Genomic DNA, 22,496 nt, shown 5'->3' with positions numbered 1-22,496 from the left:
ACCAACTCACAACATCCCGAGTTGAGGTCAGCAGCGCCTCGTCCCTACTATACACAGTGTTGACAGTGCTCTGCTTCCCCCTCTAGAGACGCCGAACGGTGGACCAGAATTTCCTAGAAGCCGTCCTTCAGTCGTTCTCCATGGCCTCACTGAACTCCTCCCACACCCAGGTTTTTGCCTCAGCAACCACCGAAGCTGTATTTCGCTTGGCCAGCCGGTACCTATCAGCGGCCTCGGGAGTCCCACAGGCCAGAAATGCCCAATAGGACTCCTGACAGCAGCCCTCACTGTTGGTGTCCACCAACGTGTTCGTGGGTTGCTGCCACGACAGGGTTAGGGTTAGGTGAGGGGAACTGAGCCTTCCCGTTCTGGTGTCCAGGGCGAGCGCCCCTTCCCCCAGGACGGGAAGGAAATGCGCGGTCCATTCTCCTGTGCCCATTTCCGTCGGTGTCCCTGTGGTGGTGGTCGCGGCGATGCCCGTGGTTTTGGTTCGCATGTGGGCCGGACCCCATCTCGCGGTTCGGGTGCGTCATCACGGTTGTTTTACAGTGTAGAACCTGGTGGGAGCTTGTTATTTTGTGAGAGACAATGTGTGCGGGTGGGGGGAAAATAGACACTTACCTGAGGGAGAAAAAAGTTTGTCCCCCAGAGAAATGCCAAAGGATGTGGGTTGCCAAAAAAAGGAAAAGAGGCAAAGTGCAGAAAAATAAGTGAAGATGTATGGTAAAAAAATTACTTTGGAGTAAAGTAATGAACTAGGAAAAATACCATAAGAATGATTGCAAAACAAATTAGTGCAAACAAAGAAGGCCGACACTCCTTCTCCACTTAGACAAAGGAAGAGAAGGGGGGGGGGTTGTTGTTTTGTTTGGGGCCTTCACTTTTAGCACAAAGGGATTATAGCGCTGCAGGCCTCAAAAAAAATTGTTTTGAGGTTGCTTTGCTAAGAAAAAGTCCTTGGTGCCAAAAAAAGGGGTTTTAAAGATGGAAAAAAGGTAGGAAAGGGTGCAAAAAACAAAATTGTGTTTTTTTTAAAAAAGACAAGAGCAGAACTCTGTTTGCTAAAGGGCACTTTGGGCCTAGGGGATATTCCCCAGACGTTTAAGGCCCCTGAGCAAACTGGAGTAGTAACACCTATGAATAAATTCTCTTCAATCCAAATAATATATAAAGAAAATATATACTTATCTGTGTGTGCTGATCGATTAACGTATCGACGAGTAGTTTTGTGTCTTCATCAGAATCTATAGCACACAATTCCCAGCGGCAGCAGCGTCTTGTGCGTGTGGATCCTCAGGCGTTCAGAGTTGAACTTCTGTTTGTGTCCAAGCTGCTCGCTGGGGCTCTTAAATCTCCCCGTAGTTGCAGTTTCATTTGTTTTGCAAATTTGGGCTGTGGATGGCTTGGAAAGTGGGTGGAACTCTTCTTGTGGATGGGCACCATTGGGTTACTCCTCCTTCGTTAGTATTGTACTTGGGGTCTGGGATGTTCACCAGCATTTGTCTGTTTGTGGGGGCGGCTCCATGCATTTGCAAGATGTTGTTGGGGCCTCGTCTTGTGAATGTTTTGTCCTTTTTCCTCCCATCGTTGTCGTTATCCTGCAGAGCTAGCTCGGACGACCGATTTTAGCATTTGAAAGCGGCACACCGGTTATGGATTTGTTTTGCTTTTAAGAGTCTATTTTTTTTATTTTATGCTAAGGTTGATATAAAATTAGTATCCTAGGGTTTGAGCGTGTTAGGGTTGACTCTAAGATTAGGGCTAAGTAAAGTAAATCAACAGTTATGTTTAGGTATGGGGGGAAGGAATATGATTTTGAAGTTTAAGAACGAAGTATTTTAGTTTTGAATTAGAATTAGAAAAGTAATAAATAGGTGGGTATTGTGGTTAGAAGAGGTTTGAGGAAAGTAGATCGGTTGTTGTGTTTAGGGGGGGGGGTTTGGAAAAGGCATACAGTTTTTAAATTTGAGATAAGATATTTTAATTTTGAAAATAAGAATAGAGTAGTTATGAGGCTAGGTGATCTTTGTGTTTAGGGAAGGTTTAAGAGTGTAAGTTTATACTTGTGTTTAGGGCTAGGTGATCTTTGTGTTTAGGGAAGGTTTAAGAGTGTAAGTTTATACTTGTGTTTAGGGGGGGTTTGGGGAAAGGTATATAGTTTTTGAATTTGAAATCAAATATTTTAATTTTGGAATTAAGTTTCAGTAGTTATAAAGGTAGGTAATTTTTTGTGTTTAGGGAAGATAAAGTAAATTCACAGTTGTGTTTAGGGGGGGGTTTGGAAAAAGGCCTACAGTTTTTAAATTTGAGATAAAATATTTTAATTTTGAAAATAAGATTAGAGTGGTTATAAGACTAGGTGATCTTTGTGTTTAGGGAAGGTTTAAGAGTGTAAGTTTATACTTGTGTTTAGGGGGGGTTTGGGGAAAGGTATATAGTTTTTGAATTTGAAATCAAATATTTTAATTTTGGAATTAAGTTTCAGTAGTTATAAAGGTAGGTAATTTTTTGTGTTTAGGGAAGATAAAGTAAATTCACAGTTGTGTTTAGGGGGGGGTTTGGGAAAAGGCCTACAGTTTTTAAATTTGAGGTAAAATATTTTAATTTTGAAAATAAGATTAGAGTGGTTATAAGACTAGGTGATCTTTGTGTTTAGGGAAGGTTTAAGAGTGTAAGTTTATACTTGTGTTTAGGGGGGGTTTGGGGAAAGGTATATAGCTTTTGAATTTGAAATCAAATATTTTAATTTTGGAATTAAGTTTCAGTAGTTATAAAGGTAGGTAATTTTTTGTGTTTAGGGAAGATAAAGTAAATTCACAGTTGTGTTTAGGGGGGGTTTGGGGAAAGGCGTACAGTTTTTTGTAAAAAAAGTTTTTGTTAAGAAAGAAAACAGAGAATGTTAAAGTTAGAATTAAAGTTTGGGGTCGAGTTTTAAGTCAAAATTGAAGAATTATTATTTTAAGTTATGTTTTTTTTGGGGGGAAGCTAATTTACAATAATATAGAGCCGATCATTTTTAGTCGTCAGGGACCGGATGCCAATTGTGGTGTGACATTTTATGATTAGCCTAAAAATTTGGTTTTTTTTAAAAATAGTGTCCAATGGGCCTAATTTTATCGTGCCAACCTCCTTCCAAAATTTGGTACCGTCCATCCTCCATTTTGTTTCTAGATTAATCAAATTATTTTAAGATTAATCAAAAAAATTATTTATAAGCCAATTTCTTTTGGGGTTAAGAGTCAAATTATTTTTTTAGAAAAAAGAGGGGAAGAGTCAAAAAGTGGTAAACGGTGAGCGTAATGTTAATGGTAATTTGTTCTTAAGTCAAGTTTGAGGTTTTAGAAGCGACGAAGAACGTGTTTAGATTTGATTTGACGCGATCCCTAGGAAATATTTTAGGAGAGGAGTTGAATTATTATGTCTTCCGGAGCTACCAAGATGGGTGTTTCGCTAAGGTTAATTTTATTGGTATTATTTTTTCTCGGATTAAGAATGCGCGAGTTGAGTTACCTTGTTTTTGGATTTTATTGTTAGGTGTTTAGCTGATATTGAGACCTCCCGGGAACCTAGTGTTCAGTTTGTAAACGGTGAGCGCAATGTTAATAGTAATTTATTTTTAAGTCAAGTTTGAGGTTTTAGAAGCGACGAGGAACGTGTTTAGATTTGATTTGACGCGATCCCTGGGAAATGTTTGAGGAGGGGAGTTGAATTATTATGTCTTACGGGGCTCACAAGGTGGGTGTTTAGCTAAGGTTAATTTTATTGGTATTATTTTTTCTCGGATTAAGAATGCGCGAGTTGAGTTACCTTGTTTTTGGATTTTATTGTTAGGTGTTTAGCTGATATTGAGACCTCCCGGGAACCTAGTGTTCAGTTTGTAGATCCATTTTCTTTCCGACTTTTTGCGAGCCTGGTCCGTCCAAGTGGTGTTTCTTTCTAAACCGCAGATTTTCATGGCCGAGACGCCATGTTTGGTGAAATGCTGGACTAACGGAGTTGTCATTTCTTTGCCGTTGTTAACATTGTAGCGGTGTTGGGTAATTCTTGTCATGAGTGAGTTTTTGGACTCCCCCACGTACTTTTTCCCGCATTTTTCGCAGTATATCATGTACACGCAATTGGATGAGTCTGGCGAAAAGCGTTGTTGGATTTCAAAGATGGTTTTGTCAGACGCACTCTGAACATATTGTTTTTTAGAAAAGTGTACGCTTAGCGGCTGTGGTTTTTTCCTCCTGAGCTGCTGTAATTTTGCTCGTACTAAGTAATCTGACAAGTTTTTGTTCTTTCTGTAAGCTGAGATAGCTCTGGTTTTGGGCATCCAGTTAACTGCCCCCAGATGTTTGTCAAAGTTTTGTTTGACTTTTCCATGCAGTTGTTTAGCAACTGAGGAGTAGGTGGAGATAAATGGCATAATTTTTTCTGTTGTCACGTCCTTTCTTTGCAGGAAGTCTTTAAGGCACCGTCTCAGAAATGTTCTACCATAGCCACGTTTACGTAGAGCTTTGAATAGAATTCTGACTGCCTCATGGAAGTCTGCTTCCTGAGTGCAGATTCGGTGGAAGCGCAGGAGTTGGGATTTCACTATTCCCTTAAACATGTGAGACGGGTGGAAGCTAGTACGGTGCACTAACGCATGTGTGTCTGTCGTTTTAAAAAAGACTTTGATGTCTAGTTTTGAGCCCTGTTGGAAATTCGGCCCTTTGTAAACCGTGGTGTCTAGGAAGCTGACCGAATTAGGATTTTTTTCGGCCTTGAGTCGAATCGAGGGATCGTGCGAGTTTAATGTGGCGACAAATTGTTCAAATTCTTGTTCAGAATGCGTCCAAATACCGAAAATGTCATCCAAGTAGCGGAAATAGCATACTGGTCTATTATTGCATTTCTCAAGTACCTCTTCCTCCCAGTTGGCCATAAAGATGTTGGCGTAGGCCGGTGCAAACTTCTTGCCCATCGCAGTTCCCTTGATCTGCAGGTAGCATTCCTCATTGAAGACAAAGTCGTTCCTGGTCAGGTTGATGTCCAGGAGCTGGAGGAGTTCTGTGTCCGGTCGTTCGGGGTCCGGGTACCTGTCAAGTATCTTCCGGACCGCCTGCATACCTGTCTCAGTGGGAATGTTTGTGTACAAGCTTTCTACATCCATGGTGAAAAAGAAGAAGTCACCTTGTATTTGCAATTTTTTGACCAGGTCTACAAATTGGTAGGTGTCTTTAACATAGGAGGGGTGTTTTATTGATAGCGGGTTTAAGTGGAAGTCTATGAACTCTGCTGTGGCATAGGTTTCGCTGCCGCAATCTGACACGATCGGTCGCCCCGGTGGGATTTCGAAGGGAACCGTCCACTTATCCGGGTCCTTGTGAATTTTGGGGAGAAGGTAAAATTTGCGTTGGCGTGGCTCTGAGCTTCCAATCAGATAGGTTTGTTGTTTGGCCGTGATAAATTTTTTCTTTTTCAGATTCTTGATAATCTGTGTCACCATTGGGATGGTGTCGCAAAAGATCGGTTTTGGTAGTTTTTTGTAATAAGTTTGGTCCTGTAGTTGTCTCTCACCTTCCTGGATGTATTGGTCTCTGCCCATGACGACGACCGCCGAACCTTTGTCTGAAGGTTTGTCTGAAGGTTTAGGGTTAGGTGAGGGGAACTGAGCCTTCCCGTTCTGGTGTCCAGGGCGAGCGCCCCTTCCCCCAGGACGGGAAGGAAATGCGCGGTCCATTCTCCTGTGCCCATTTCCGTCGGTGTCCCTGTGGTGGTGGTCGCGGCGATGCCCGTGGTTTTGGTTCGCATGTGGGCCGGACCCCATCAGGTTAGGGTTAGGGTTAGAGTTAGAGTTAGGGTTAGCAGTCGGGAGTCCAATCAGTGACCTCATTCATTATGTTAAAAACAAGGTATCATTCAGGGGGAACTTATTTAAGGATGAAGACGGCCCATGTTGAGCCTGCAAATCTCTCTGGAAACCTGACAAAGATGGGTCATTCCTGACAATGTTCAGAATGGCATGCTTTAATAAAATTTTTATTGGAGATGCGAAAACCCTCAAAGAAGTGTAGAATATGATGGAGACATGAGAGAAAATACAAGAATACCATTCGAATGGACCGAACAATAGCCAGAATGGCAAAGATTTAGCCAACAAATTGCTCCAGGGAGATTGATGACAGTCTGAAGTTACCTATAAGTACTGTGACAATTACAAGATGCATGTATGAAGCTAATCATCAAGCAAGGGAAAACACAAGGCCCACCATTAAAAAATAAACCATGCTGAAGAATCTTTTTAAACTAATACCATAGAAATTGTGTTTCCATGTTTTTACTGACCAGACCATAAACATTCACAGAGCAAAAAGCATATAAAAAAGTGTGTCAACTTTTGGATTTCAAAACTACTTGCCACACATTTGCATAACATGTAGAGGCAACGCAAAATGCACCAACATAAGATTCAAACACAGATCGTTTCGACTGTAAGACCGATGAATGACTGAATTGGGACTGAACTATAATGCCAGCCCAGACACCAGAGGAGAAGAACCAAATCTTTGAAGACTGAAACCCACAACTCTTCTTTTGCACAGAGACAACAAGGCATTCATGCAGCCGCGGGCCACCTACACTTTTTGTTAGTATAGAACCATTCATCTTTATATTTAGACACCAAGATTAGAACTGAAAAAAAAGCTGCAACACATTTGCTGTCAGATATTTGTTAAGATGGTGAAGATGGTGGATCAGCAAACATAACATTTTGTGCATTTTCTACAGCACTGGTATTTACAATATGCTGTTTGTAAATGGGCGGCACGGTGGAGCAGCTGGTAAAGCATTGGCCTCACAGTTTTGAGGACCTGGGTTCGATCCATGCCTCACCTGTGTGGAGTTTGCATGTTCTCTTTGTGCCTGTGTGGGTTTTCTCCGGGCACTCCAGTTTCCTCCCACATCCCAAAAACATGCAACATTAATTGGACACTCTAAATTGTCCCTAGGTGTGATTGTGAGTGTGGCTGTTTGTCGCTATGTGCCCTGTAATTGGCTGGCAACCAGTTCAAGGTGTACTCCGCCTCCTGCCCGTTGACAGTTGGGATAGGCTCCAGCACTCCCCGCGACCCAAATGAAGATAAGCGGCAAAGAAGATGGATGGATATTTGTAAATGTCAGATGAACGTTAGAGCATATGTGGTAATCCATTTGAAACAATTTTGTCAAACCTAACGCTGCGAGTACACAGTATCAAAAACAAATTGGTAGGATCTGACCTACATAATAAAAGAGAAATTGCGGAAGGCACTAGATGCAGTAGTTCTGAGTACCCTAGACAAAAAGAGAGCCGTGACTGGTGCGAATTGTAATGGGGGCGTTTGGGTAAGGAAAGAGGGCTGATGAAAAAGTGGTGGGTTAGTTCAGGATCCAAAAACTTCAGGGACACATAGTGAAAGAATTTGTAAAAACAATGGAAATGGCTGTTGTAACCACTTTCTTCTGGAAAAGGCAGGAACATATGGTGATCACCAAGAGCGGGTTGAGGAGCACGCTGGTGGATCACATCTTGTGCAGACAATGTAATCTGAAGGAACTTATTTACTGCAATTCGGTGGGAAGGCAGACTGTGGCAGGACAACAGAGGTCAGTAGTGTGTAAACTGACTCTGGTGGTGAGGAGGAGGATTATGAAGACAAAGATAGAGCAGAGAACCATGTGCTGGAAGCTCAAAAAGAAACGTTTTGTGTTGCTTTTCAATAAGAGGTGAAACTTGCTCTCTATAGCAAAGAGGAGCTTCAAGAAGACCAGACCATGACAGCCAAGGTGATCAGAGAGACAAGCTGGCCTGTACTTGGGAGGAAAGGGGAGACAGAGACTTGATGAGGGAAACTCAAAGTACAGGAAATCATAAAAGGAAAGAGATTAAGTATATGTTGGACACTGTGCCTCCTTACAATTTTATTTAAAAAAAACAAAAAAAGCACACCAGCGTTACGTTTTACCTAGGGCTACCAAAATTGCGAGGCATATGTAATGGCCAAAGACCAACAAAAACATCTTTTGGAGGTATAACCTAAACCCAACAGTTAATCTGGCATTTTTAATTCACTTTAAATTCTTACCTCGCATTTCGCTTTTATAGTGGTCATATTTTAACAAATTCCTCCAAGAGATTTAGTTTGATAGAGTTCAAGGTTAAAGTCTCTCTTCATCAAAAATATTGAAGACAAAACATTGATACAAGCTTTTTGTTCTGTAGAACACTGTTGCTGTGGTACACCAAGAAAGAGGAAACAAACATTTGTAAAACTGCTTCAATGACCTTTGATATGGAAGAAATATGTATGCTTACTCTGTGTAATAAGAGAATTGTGAAAATGGAAGCTGAATTGTTGATTGCTGACTGCAGGGAAGACAGTGAGTTCGGAAACAAATATGATCAGGACAAAGCTCTTTTTGACAAAATCTTGCCTGATGACAATTAAGAGGTTGAAGAAGGTGCTGATGACATTCAAACCTATGGACAATTCAGAGTCCCCAATTAATGCATGTTTTGGAATGTGGGAGGAAACCAGAGTGCCTGAAGAAAACCAACACAGGGACGGGGAGAACATGCAAACTCCACACTGGTGGTGCCGAGAATTGAGTCCCAGTTCACAGAACTGTGAGGCCAACGCTCTAACCAGTTGCACCACCATGCTGCCCTTATACTTGGGGGGCAGTCTTCTTTCCCTTTTGGCTTGTCCCGTTGGGGGTTGCCAAACCGCGTCATCTTGGTCCATGTAATCCAATCTTCTGTATCCTTCTCTCTCACACCCACTCCCATCGTGTCTTCCCACACAACATCCATCAACCATCTGAATGTCTGAGCAAGGGAGAAATTTCGATAATACTTTTCCAATTGAGAGAAGTTTCATAGTGAAATCTGTGGAAAAGAAACAATGAACCCTCATCTACTAACTTTTAATGTGTGCTCCCATTCCTATAATTTGGGGGAAAGTCTTCCTTTAAGTTGGGTCGAGTATTCACACAACTCCCTTGTTTCTGCATCCACTGGTATGTCCCCGTTCCATGTCATGCTCGGCTATCCACCTTCTTTCTTCCCATCTATAGACTCTGACTCGTCGGTGCCATCAGCTTTGGCCATGGTGAGACGCTGTAGACGGACCTGTGAGCAAGCCCATAGGATGCTTCTGCACAAGGGACGCTCCTAGAAGGTCGCAGTGGACCGTAAGAGGGTGATGGCACCGGATTACAGAGTGGGCCAGCGTGTCACGCTGTCAGCGAAGGACCTTCCACTCCGGGTGGAATCACGGAAGCTTGCTCCCAGGTTCGTCGGACCATTCTCGATCACGAAGGTAATCAACCTGGTCACTATGAGGCTGAAACTTCCGAAATCGATGCGGATTCATCCAGCTTTCCACGTCAACCAGCTCAAGCTGACTCAAATGTCTCCGTTGGTCCCACCAGCCGGACCCCCTCCTCCACTCCCGGATGGTTGACAGGGGCCCTGTCCACGCTGTACGACGGCTCCTGTCGTCGCGCCGTCAGTGGAGGGAAGTACAGTACCTAGTGGACTGGGAAGGCTATGGTCCCGAGGAACGTTTGTGGATCCCTTCCCAGTTCGTGGTCGACTCCTCCAGGGTCTGTCATGGGTGTGTCGGTCCCCGATGTTGGTCCCTGATGGGGCGCGCACCTGCTCCAATAAGCAGATGGGCGCACCACCGCATCGTCTCAGTGATTACGGCTCACACGTGCAGTCCGGTCTTTGCCAGATCGTTGGACTCATGTCACGTTCTCACAACCATCTGTCTACGCCCTTGCTATCCCGTATATCAAACACTGTCTCATTCTCGACCTTCCTCTTATGCCCGCTGATTCTTTTGCTGGTGCCTCGTTGGACTGCTTGCCCGTGTATCGCCTGTGGATTGAATAAAGACGTCTCCCAAACTGTATCTGATCTTGTGAGTTGTGCTTTTGGGTTCAGCCTCGTGTTTTGGCCATGACAATCCTCCTATTTAGGTGAGTGCTGTGACGATGTTAACAGAGAAAGTGCTATCTGCACATAGAGGATGAGATTTTGGACTTTTTCCCGTATTTTACACCAGGAGTGTTGTGTTGCAAGTCGTTAAAGATGGATAACGTCAAGAAGGTGGTCATCAAAACTATTAATTTTATCCGATCCAGAAGCATGAATCACAGCCAGTTTGGATTACTCAGATCTTTTGGCTAAGCCCCAATCTCTTCACGGTGTTGACCGATGACTGTTCAGCACAAAACCTAAACTCTTCCAGAAGCATATACAGTGTGTGAGGTCAGTTGGATGAGAATGTCTGTCTCTGTCTCCATTCTAATTAATCTCAAAGTTGTTGGATCCTGAGCAGTTGGGTTGAGGCAGTTGAATTCATCTACACCAAACTCTTGCATCAATGTCATCATGAACCTTGCTTTGTGCACTAGGTCGCAATGACTATAGTCTATGTAAGTTGATGGAAAAATTGGACCTCAATATGTATTCAGTAAGGCAGAACAGCGGCGCAGCTCGAGAGGGTTGGCCTCACACATTTGAGGACCAGGGTTCAAATCCCGGCTCTGCCTGTGTGGAGTTTGCATGTTCTCCATGTGCCTGCGTGGGTTTTATCCGGGCACTCCGCTTTCCTACCACATCCCAAAAATATGCATTAAAGGAATGCTCCACTCATTGCTTACCTCAATGAAATGCCAATTATCCGTTGTAAATATAAGCATATCCAGAAAAAGTGTAGCAAAAAGAAATGCAAATAATAACTTTAATGCGCTCATTTATCCAAGTCATCACATTTTTGTATGGTTGGCGCCATTTTGACTATTTTTACAAGATCACATGACAAAAACAGGAAGTGATGTATCATATGCATAAAAAAAAGCTTGGTTACAGATCAATTACTACACAATAACAGCGCTGATTTCTCAGATTTATCCTCATCTGATGAAGAAATAGTATCAGTTGATCGGGAAGACAGAGGAATAAGGTCCATACAGATATGAACCTGTGGCTGTTCCAGCCGACAGGGTGGCCGGGCTCCAAGTGGTAATGAAGTGAACTTTGGCTTGGTGGAAGTAGGGCAGTAGTGGCTGTTGTGTCCCTTTGTCCTGCTCAGGATATCAATCAATACTTCTAAGTTGTTTTGACACGGATCGTTTGTGATGCGGAATTCTGGAATGTTCCGAGGAGTGCCTATATAAGGACGAGAATGACCGTCAATTGGGCTTATTCATTCCGCACCGCTGCTTTGGGACAAAGTACACTGGATGGAACAATCTACACGGACGCCTGCAGTCTTTCATCTTTGGACTTTTGGACATTTCTGGAACATTCACTAACTTGGAATATTCGCTGGAAAGAACATTCATTCAACGTTGATGAGTATTCGCCCTTTTGGCTCGACTACTCCTTCTTTGAACTTCTATTTTGTGTTCGTTATTTTATCGTGTCTGTGTTGTATGGTTGTGTGTGTGATTAAATTGTATTAAACGCAATACAACTGCCTTGTCGCATTTTGCTGGTTTGAGCAAAGAGGATGTTAGTCAAATTTCACATGTAACAGTGGATAAAATGTTCACTGCATAGCCTAGCCCATTTGTCGGATGGCTCAGGGTGACCACACTTCGCTAGCCACTGGGTCCATAAATGTTTCTTTTTCTGCCACCGTGCCTTCCTCGGATTATTCCTATCCGAATTATGGCAAAATTTTGCGATACTGTAGGGCCTTTTCACTTGTCTGGTGGTGGTGGTAATGCATGTGATGTTACTACAAATCGGCCATGATTTCTTTGCGTACGCACAGAGTACATCACATCTGTGCAAGTAGGTCATGTGACATGCGAAAATGGCGGCGTCTATGAAAATTCATATTTTCCGATAAAAATCTTCTCAAAACACCATTAAATGATATGGGATTAACCTCAAATTTTCAAGGTATAGTACACAACCTATCGGATTAAGGCTTTTCATTTTTCAGTGAATGAGCAGAGTGGAGTTTATCCACCTAGCATGGGAACTGATTCAAGGGTAGCTGCATGAACGCCAGTGATGTGAGATTGCCAGCTCTTGTAAAGATACAGTAAGTATTGCATCTCGAGCAACCAGTCTCACTTTTCATACCTTGGCTTCAAGCAAATTGCACCAAATCAAACCAAATGCTAAGAGCTAAATCTGATTTGTTATCCAGTGGAGGAAATATTAAAAAAAAAAAACAGATGGATTCTGTGTTATCCATGTGTGAAGGTGTCAGTATCAGATACACTATACTGTATTCCTATAAGTATCCACTGAACTTGCCTTGCTTCATATATGACTTTAAGGGCTATCCCATTCTTAATCCATAGGGTTAATATGACATAAATCCACCCTCTGCAGTTATGTCATCTTGAACTCTTCTTTTTTCCCACAAAGTTTATGAGTGTGTTTATGGGAAATTCTGAAATTTTTTTCCTGAAGTACATCAGTGAGGTAACACATTGATGTTGGATGATAACGCCTGGTTCTCAGTCTCTCCTCTAATTCACCCAAAATGTTCTATAAGGTTGAAGTTAGGATTGTGCAGGCCAGTCGAATTCATCCACATTAAACTCCCTTGTCCATGTCTTAATGAACCTAGATCTGTGCACTGATGCAACAGGAAGCGACCATCTCCAAACTGCTTCCACAAAATTGGAAATGCCCAAAATATTAATATTAGTTTGGGGATTGTTTGTGCGCCAGTGAACAAAGCAAGGTGCATAAAGACATGAATGGTCAGATGTGAAAGAACTTGAAGGGCCTGCACAGAGTCCTGCCCTCGACGCGAGAGAACACCTTTTGGTTAATTTCGAATGGACAGTGAGTCAGCCCTTCTTGCCCAAAAGCAGTGCATGATCCCATAAATATGTTTGTGGTAGAATGGCATCAATGCTTATAAACTCAATCCTAAATCTTGTTGAAAGCCTTCCCAAAGGATTTGAAGCTGTGAAAGCTGCAAAGGGTAGACCAGCATGATATTAGTATGAGAAATCACTTAAACTCATATGTGTGTCAAAGCAGGTGAGTAAATACTTTTGGACATATAGTGTTTGCATAGTACCGTGGTATATTTTTAACCAAAAAGGTGAAGTAAAACTAAAAGCCACATGTGCATGCACAGACAGAAGACTGAAACGCACTGAGTGTACAGAACGAGGTGCGTAATGCGTGCAAGTATTATCCAACCTGTTTGACAAGTTGAGAAGCGTGACAGGTCAAACGGGACTGGGAGTCACATGTGTATCTCGTCATCTGCAGCAAACAATGCGTCCACGAACTTTTAAAAATTATTTGTTTCAGGTCAAATCAAAATGAAACAACCATCTTGCACCTGTTATAGTGAACACTGAGAGCTGTGATCTTAGGATAAGGGTCAAAAAAGCATCACACTTTACAACATGAGGTACTTAATACATTTTTCCCCATGTTTTTGCTTAACAACCGCATGATTTGGAACGTGACTAATGTTCTTCAAATATCTCGTTTCATGTAATTATAGCTTATTAGGATGCAGGTCAGTCAGACCCAGTCACTGGCATCCATCCATTTTCTTAGCCACTTATCCTCACAAGGGTCACGGGAGTGCTGGAGCCCATCCCAGCTATGTTCAGGCAGGAGATGGGGTACACGCTGAAATGGTTGCCAGCCAATCGCATGATAGAGCAGATAGAGACAAACAACCAGTCATACTCACAATCACACCTAAGAGCAATTTGGAGTCTCGAATTGATGCATGTTTTGGGGATGCGGGAGGAAACCGGAGTACCCAGAGAAAACCTATGCAGGCATGGGGAGTACATGCAAACTGTCCAGTATTTTCATTCATCACCCTTTAGATATTCTGAGTCACATAAAATGATCAGCAATAGACTGACATTGAAAACATCCTTTTCATTTTCATTTATCCTCACTAGGGTCACGACCGACCTGAAACTTATTCAAGCTGACCTTGGGCGAGAATCAAATTGCACCCTGTACTGGTCCCTACCCAGTAGCAGGTTATGCAAAACCCCATTACATGCATGTTTTTTAAATGAGAAAGGATATTGGAGTACCTCATGCAAGCACAGAAAGAAAATGGAAACTCCCCAGAAGAAGCCCATATTTGAATCCCCAACCCCAAAACTGTGAGGTGGATTTACTTACCACTCATTCATTGTGTATATTGCAACATGCTTTTAAAATAATATTTGCTTTTACGAAACCATGACAAAATGTGAATGTATTAGAACACACCATCCGGACGCCTGATGAAAATTATCGCAATACTGTAGTATAGCTGTGGTAACACGCATTTTCACACCATCGTGCATTAAAGGCAGAGTAAACAACATTGCAGATGTGCCAGCCTGCCTGTCTGCCCCTTTTGCCACATAAACCAACTCTCTAAGAAGGTCAGCCTTACTGTGACTGAGACGGGAATAAAGTAAACTCTTTTGGGTATCTTTGCTGCACCACATGAGAGACAGTAGATATACAACAGAAAGGAGAATTAGTGGAGGAGAGGAGCTAAGCTACTGCTGTTGCTTGGGGTAAAGTTCCACCCCACCACCCCTCAGAAAAGCACTGATGCTGTATAAAGATGATATCCATCCATCCATTTTCTTCACCGCTTATCCTCACGAGAGCCACAGGGAGTGCTGGAGCCTATGCCAGCTGTCAACGGGTAAGAGGCGGGGTACACCCTGAACTGGTTGCCAGCCAATCGGAGGACACATTGAGACAAACAGCTGCAGTCACAATCACACCTAGGGGCCATTTAGAGTGTCCAATTAATGTTGCATGTTTTTGGAATGTGGGAGAAAACCTGAGTGCCTGGAGGAAACCCACGCAGGCACGGGGAGAACATGCAAATTCCACACAGGCGGGTCTGGGATTGAACTCGTGACCTCAGAACTGTGAGGCCAACGCTTTACCAGCTGAGGCGCCATGCCGCTATAAAGATATTAGTCAAAGGTAATAAAAAAAAGAATGGAAGACTATCTTATTTTTTTCTGAATATCCACCAAAAAGACTGAAACTGGTAATCAGATTTGGAAAAAAAAAACAACCTTTGATTAATTTCCACTAATACTAATAATAAAGCAACAGCATTATTGCTGGGGTGGTTATACATACATTCTCACTGTTAAATTTCAAATTCATAATCAATTACATGGAAATACTGCATCCACTCACTGGGCACTACATTAGTTTTAGTAATTCTTCATAATCTAATTAGATTAAATAAAAGAGCTGTCTATTAAAAACAAATCTCCCTTTGAAAAGAGAACACAACTAAGTAACGTATCGAGCCACACCCTCTGCCAAGAGGAAACGGTTGAAATTTGAAATCCAGATCCAGGTCAGAAGCACAACTATGAAAAGACGAAAGTAATCTGATGAAACATACTAAAATTTGAATTTCTTTCTGAAGTGCAATTATTAAAAACAAATCCCACACGGTTCTAATCTTAAATATGTGTTTGAATCGTTTTTCCGTGAAAATGGGGGAAGGCCTTCTGATGGTATTTTGTGACATCACAACAGGTCAGAATGTGTCCATATGAATGCAACATGTGACAGGGAACGCATTTACAGTAAGCGAGCAGATGAATCCGAAAACTTTTGGTCCCTCAAACACTCCCTGCAGCATTATAGCATTATATGACTTCATCAGTTTCTCGGCCATAATCTTGAAATCGAGACTCTTTGCATCACCGCTAGAGAAAACGCAAATTTTGTGTAACAACTCGAGCTCCGCCCTCTAAATGCACATGACTGTCACCTGCTTTTCAAATGTTCCACCAACTCAAATGAAGTATTTCAAGACATAGTAGAGAGGTTAACTGAGCATTGTTATCCTTGGAGGACGAATGTATGATTGTTGTTGTTGTAGCCAAGTACGACGGTCGTTATTCCGTATCAAGGTCAGAAAGTGAGCTATACCAGCCAGGGCACTCCACAGGTGTTCCACCGTCAGCGTGGTCGGTTTTTGAGCACAGTTGACAAGATGATGCATATCGTGGGGGGCGACATCACACAATGGGCATTTATCGATGATGTTGTTGTTGATCGATGCTGATAGTTGTTGACCTTGTGACACCAGCCTGAACGGAGCTGCGATAGCGTCGATCTCACGGGCCGCAGGAGTTGTCTTTCGGATTTGGCTACTGGAGGCGGGTAGCCACCCAATACGATGTTGGGTTTGTAGCCAGTTTGTAAAAAAAAAAAAAAAAAAAAAAGAATGTTTGATAGAGATTATCTATTGTATCCAGCTGAGATTTTTTTTTGCACAGTGATCATGAATGCTGTAGTCCAATGAAATAGCAAAGCTTTAACATGGTGTTATATACAAGGAGGTAACCTACTTCCAGTACAACACTTGCACAAGCAGGGATGAGGCTCAAGAGGTTTTATCGTCTATCCCATCGCCACATGAGGTCTAAGTATTTGTGCAACCTGATGAGCTTTCTACAATACCAGAATCCCAAACTAGGTGAAAACCAATTGAAATGATAATGTTTTTATTTAGGCAGCATGGTGGAGCAGCTGGAAAGCGTTGGCCTCATAGTTCTGAGGTCCGAGTTCAGTCCCAGACCCACCTATGTGTAGTTTGCATGTTCTACCTGTGCCTGTGTGGATTTTCTCCGGGCACTCCAGTTTCCTCCCACATCCCAAAAACATGCAACATAAATGGGACACTCAAAATTGCCCTTAGGTGTGATTGTGAGTGCGACTGTTCGTCTCGATGTGCCCTGCAATTGGCTGGCAACCAGTTCAGAGTGTACCCCGCCTCCTGTCCATTGACAGCTGGAATAGGCTCTAGCACTCCCTGCGACCCTTGTGAGGATAAGCGGCTAAGAAAATGGATGGATGGATGGATGGATGGATGGATGGATGGATGGATGGATGGATGGATGTTATTTATAAATTGTCTTTCCAAGACCAAGTAGAAGGATGTGCTTTTTTAATATTTAATCCAACACAAACTCATCTGGACATCAAATAGAGCACACCTGAGGAAACCCCACACATTAAAATATATTTCTGCACGTCTTGAGGTATAATGTGTAATGTGCCATGCATGCAATATATGACAGGAACATTGGAAACCAAAGTGTGCATGCAAAAAAGAAACCTCATAGATTTCCATCGCAAATTTAGAGTTTTAGTAACATTCTCGGGTATTCAAATGCATGGACAGACAACAATAAAACCATTTTAAAGAGCCATAGCAAAGCAATAGTCACGTTCATGTTGACGCTTTGCACTGCGTTCAGTCAAAGATTACAGTGAGATGCTGAAGAGCATACAGAAAAGATGCTGGTGCCAGGTTTCTTGGCTGTTAGATGCATTAGTTGAATGCATGCTGACAGGGCAAAGCTGACGCAGCAGACGTGCGTGTGTGTTGCTATCAGACAACAAAGCGTTTGAGCAATGAAATTAATAATTTAACAAAGAGGTTTAGTAGAGTACGCACAACATCGAATGATTGGAGTCTGCATATAAAAAAATGGATTGCTAGCAGTTTTTACTCAATGCACATTGTTATACAGGACTGCACCAACATTAGGGCAAGGGCAAAGCTCATGTATCCATCTAGCCACATTTGTGTTTCCAAGTGCAACAAAACTAATGAGTATTGTTAGACTACTCTGCATGTCCAACTGTATGGGTTCCATATGGGGAAGGTCCAGAGGCTACAAACAAACAACCATTCCTGCCCATATTCATACAGTTGGGCAGTTGAGAGTCTTTGCTTTTGGAATGTTGGAGGAAGCTCGAGGACCTGGAGAAAACTTGTCCAAGACAGGGGAGAGGGCATTGTCACTGTGCTGCTCCGCATCAAAATATTGTTTAAAATCTTCTCATAAGTATCTAACTTGTTCTAGCCACTAAAAGGTATAATGATCAGTTGTCCCAATATCGACCAAGACCATCCTTACTGACAGAGCAGATGGTTGTGGCCTCTTGAAATACTGTATGCTTTTTTTATATAATGGTAATGACAAAAGTGCACAACGGTTAAGACAAAGAGCTTCATGTAAATTGTCTGGGTTGCACAATTTGAATGTGTTCCTCTTCAAACTCTGGATGCAAGTGCATCAATGATCCCAACTACTCATTCGACCGATTACACTGTTGTCTTTTTACAATCAGCCTGGACATGCAAAAGTTTACTTCCTTGGGGGAGAGTACCAAAGAGAAAAGGAACAAGCTGACATTGGTAAGCAAATTTAATTGAAAAAGTTCTCATCAACAATGTTCTCCTTGCCATCAACAGAAATGCATCTCTGCTGTAAATTTAACAAAGTCACAATCACACGGCAAAGAACTTGAGTATACCAGAAAACCTTTGCTATGTCAGCTATCAATTTTTTCAATTCAATCAGATCATTTAATCAATCATTTAGTAATGTTAAAGTTCCACCTTGGGACACCTTCATCACTACTGAAAGCACAGAATTCAGAGTACAAAAAGCTAGTTCTGTATTTTAAATACAGGGTGCAAAAAAAAACATTCAACATCAAACTGTTTGGGATCACCATTCAGTTGTCAGCATTCACTGCAAAAGAATATGGTGCAAGCAACAATTCAGTTTTACAGCAAGACAAACAAAGGGGGATATGACTGATGTTGCTCACTCAGAGTGGTCAAAGTGACCGCTCAGGATCTTATTGTGTTTGCACAGACAAAATAAATTTAAGGGAACGTTGCTGTGGTGTATTGCAATAACATAACGAGTCTCTCTCCAATGGCATTAATGGAAAGAGAGCTTGAGTGACAAAGAATCACCAATTGAAGCCCATACCGTACTAATGGCCCACGATGTGACAAATTAGCCCTTTTTCAAATGTGACAGGCTCATAACAACATAAATGGACAATAATAATGACTTTTTGCCAGTAACATAATAACATTTCATATTATTGACTGGTTATAACATTATGGGCCTGCTTTGCAAATGTTATAATTGAGCCCATCATGTTATACCTGAGCCCATCATGTAATAACGGTCCAACATGTTGTAAACTTTCTCTTTTTAAAATATAATACGCCCAGAGCCAGCCAATAACATAATTACTTACTTGGTTATTGGCCACTTAGGTTATAGGTTGGCCATTATAGTTCAGGACTTTGATCACGTTATCGGACAGTTATTCCTTTCTGGGCCTATTACGTTTTGAAAAGGGAACATTTTCTGAATTGGATTCTGGAGTCATGGTGCTCATAGACCAGCTGTGAGTCATTATTTGCTCAGTAATAGTTGATTAGCTTACCGAAAGCAGGTGACGGCCTGCGACAGCAGCAATTGGCTCCTCTCGCTTGATCTCTACAATGTCTTTTTCCTCTAATGGAAACCTACTGCTACTACTACCAAAACCAAATGTATCATTCGACGCATATTCAACAAGCCCTTTGGGCAAAGGTGCCACATTGTTTGTATTTACACCGAAATGATTAATCACTGTGGAGCCAAGAATTACAATCCATGCTGGGAACAAGTATAACAGTAAATGTTAACATTTCCGTCAATTGTGCAGTTACATTTATCCCATACCATGTAGTACAATTATCATATTTTAATCATACATTGTGATTTCTGGATTTTTCTTTTTAGATTATCCCTCTCATGGGTGTGTCTGTTCCCGATGTAGCACGCACCTGGTCCACTGAGAAGATGCGCTCATTTGCGTTTCGTTTTGGTGATTACGGTCATGTATATATTGCCACGCGTGCGGTCTGGTCCTTGCTAGATTGTTGTACTACTATGTCACATTCTGCAACCCTTTGGCTATGTCCTTGCTACTCTGTGTACCGAACCCTGCCTGGTTAACGACCCTGCATTCATGCCTGCTGACTTTGGTACTGCTGCTTCTTTGGACTGCCTGCCTGTGTTTCGAACTTGGACTGAATAAAGACACTTCCCGAACTGTACCTGGTCTCGTGAGTCCTGTATTTTGGGTTAAGTCTCGTGTTCTGGTCATGACAGGATGCCACTCTATCACACACAAGTCACAGTCAAAGGTTTCATGAAAATAAAATGCAACATAAATGTAGCACCAGACTTAAATAAGACCATCATTCAATGAACTACAAGTAATATAAACACATACTGTTCATGTTACAAAAATCTTGATTGTTCATGAACATTAGGGATTAACAATCTTTATTACAGCAACAGTTCAACATTCCATGGGAGCCATATGGCTAATTTTACAAAATACTGTGCGACATTAACTAAAATCCCATGATGGAGTGGAAAATTAATTTAATCACTGTAATATCAATTTTAGAAAATTTACTGTATGGCATTTGGTACACAAGTGCATATTGAACTTTAGGAGAAAAATCACAAACTGTGTACCCAATAATATTATTATTATCTTCAGAAAACATTGGAAATCATGAGACTTCATTTTGAACACTTAACAGGCAAGATATTATGGAATTAAAAGTTTGCAAACTATTACTTGGGGATATTGTTTACCTTTCTTAGAAATAACTACAATGACCTTTGAATTGATAACAACTGCCAAATATTAATAATAATAATAATGTTATCAATAAAATCAATAAATTTTTCAAAAGGAAACCCGGCAGGCCACGTCTTTACTGTTATTGATCAGATTAAATGAAAATGAACCATATGCTCCAATAAAACCCCTGAGAACCATATTTATGGATCAAGATGAAAGCACACCAACAACAAAAAATGCACTACAACAATCAGGCGTCACACATTGACAAGCCTGAGCATGTCTGTGAATGCAGCAAATAGAATTTCTCCACAGTGTGCTGCTTGCAGGTTTGAGCAGTGCGCGAGTTCGTGTTCGTGTGGGTGTGTGTCGTTGCAAGTGGGTGTGTTTGACAGGCTTAGGAGCACACTGCAACAGCTGATCGGTGAAGCTGCACGCAACTCGATCAGGACCATAGAAGCTGACAGCCAAGCACCTGCGCCCCCGCGGAGAGGAACTTCCGATAGCCTGCATGATGATGTCAACAATAAAATACAGGCGGCCCAATTGTTGCCACTCGATAGCACCGTCGTGCATTCATTCCTACCATGTCATTCCTCCTCCAATAGAGGTCGATAAACAAGCAAAGCCAAAGTCCACACACGTTGTCAAGTCATTTCCACAGGACTGGTAACATCCAACCCTCGCCCCCACACCCCCTCTAACCCCTTTTTTCCCCTCGGCATGAACACATCACATCACGTGTGTTCACATAATTCGTAAATAAGGAGGCAGCTGGCAACAACTCAGCGGAAAGATTTCACGGATATAATGACGACACGAACGAAAGGGTGCACGGGAGGTTAATAAAATAATAATCAACATACCTTGTTAGAACCACATTCAAGGGGAGGGCAGGGTGGATGCTGCACAAGGAGGAAGTCAATTCTCCGCGGTGAAAAATAAAAACAAAGACAGAAAGAAGGGCAGCAGCGCGTCTGTTGGACGTACGTGCGTGTTTTGCCGGTGAAAAGAGGGAGAGAGAGAGAGAGAGAGAGAGAGAGAGAGGAGGAGGATAGAAAAAGAGGGAGGGACGCTGTCAGATGGAGGGACGCAGCAAGGAAAAACACGCATGCATGCAGTTTTCTCACTTGAGTGGAATACCAAAAAATCTTTCTTTCTATTTTCCCCAATAAATGTCCACCGGCAAGGTTCGTCAATAAGTGCGACGAGTGGGGGTCATTTTGCTTTCAGTTCGCCCCCGTGTTTTGAAATTAAAATATTTCATAAAAGGCTGGCCCACGTTACATCAGAAGGGGGCTGTGACGTCAGCGCCTTCCCTTTGCTTGCATCACCGACTCGAACATCACAACCTTCAATGCTTTCCCATTCATGAGCCAGTTGGATTTACAGCAGCCACGGTAACTTTTTTTTTCCTAAGGGAAACCACTCTGTGAAGCGCAAACATGCAGTGCAGATAAGATATGTGCACCTATCTGGTCTTTGTTTGATCAAGATCTTATTTTGGAGGATAATCCAAGTTTTACCATAACATTCTTGCACTCACTGGTTTTCCTTGCACTAAAAAAAAAAAAACTCCCTGGTTGCTTTTGCAGTGTGCATCGGGATCTTTTTCATCTGCACTGTGAAGGACCATTCAATGACGCATTTGGCTGAATGTGAGCCGATAATGTTGCTCGCAACATTTCAGAATTCATCCTGATGCTTTGATTAGCAGTCACATCGTCAATAAGCACAAGGGAACCACTTCCATTGGTGGCCACAGCATGACATGATCAGTGATTAGTTATGATGGCCTGTGGCTTTGTAAAAGCTTTCACCTCTTTTGTCTCCATTCTCCATTTTCCAAGACGCCGATCCTCACAAGGGTCGCAGGGGTACCCGAGCCTATCCCAATGACTTTGGGCGAAAGGTAAAATACATTCTGAACTGGTCCCTAGTCAGTCACAGGGGACATATCGACACCCTCATTGAGCGCACTGTTTTTGGGATGTGGAAGAAAACCGGAGTCGCTGGG

General features: G+C 42.2%; 1 protein-coding gene across 1 annotated transcript in view; it reads right to left on the bottom strand.

Annotated features, from left to right (window-relative positions):
* The window catches only part of LOC133507720 (band 4.1-like protein 1), a 101,456-nt gene extending 79,974 nt beyond the window's left edge, over positions 1–21,482 (bottom strand). The window contains exon 1 of the mRNA XM_061833065.1: positions 21,346–21,482. The gene's annotated coding sequence lies outside the window, so the exon portion shown is untranslated. The remainder of the gene's footprint in view (positions 1–21,345) is intronic.
* Positions 21,483–22,496: the final 1,014 nt, after the last annotated feature.

Source organism: Syngnathoides biaculeatus, chromosome 10 (assembly GCF_019802595.1).
Source record: "Syngnathoides biaculeatus isolate LvHL_M chromosome 10, ASM1980259v1, whole genome shotgun sequence".
Classification (NCBI taxonomy): Eukaryota; Metazoa; Chordata; class Actinopteri; order Syngnathiformes; family Syngnathidae; genus Syngnathoides; species Syngnathoides biaculeatus.
The sequence above is the reverse complement of the archived record's forward strand: the minus strand, read 5'-3'. Positions and strand labels throughout refer to the sequence as shown.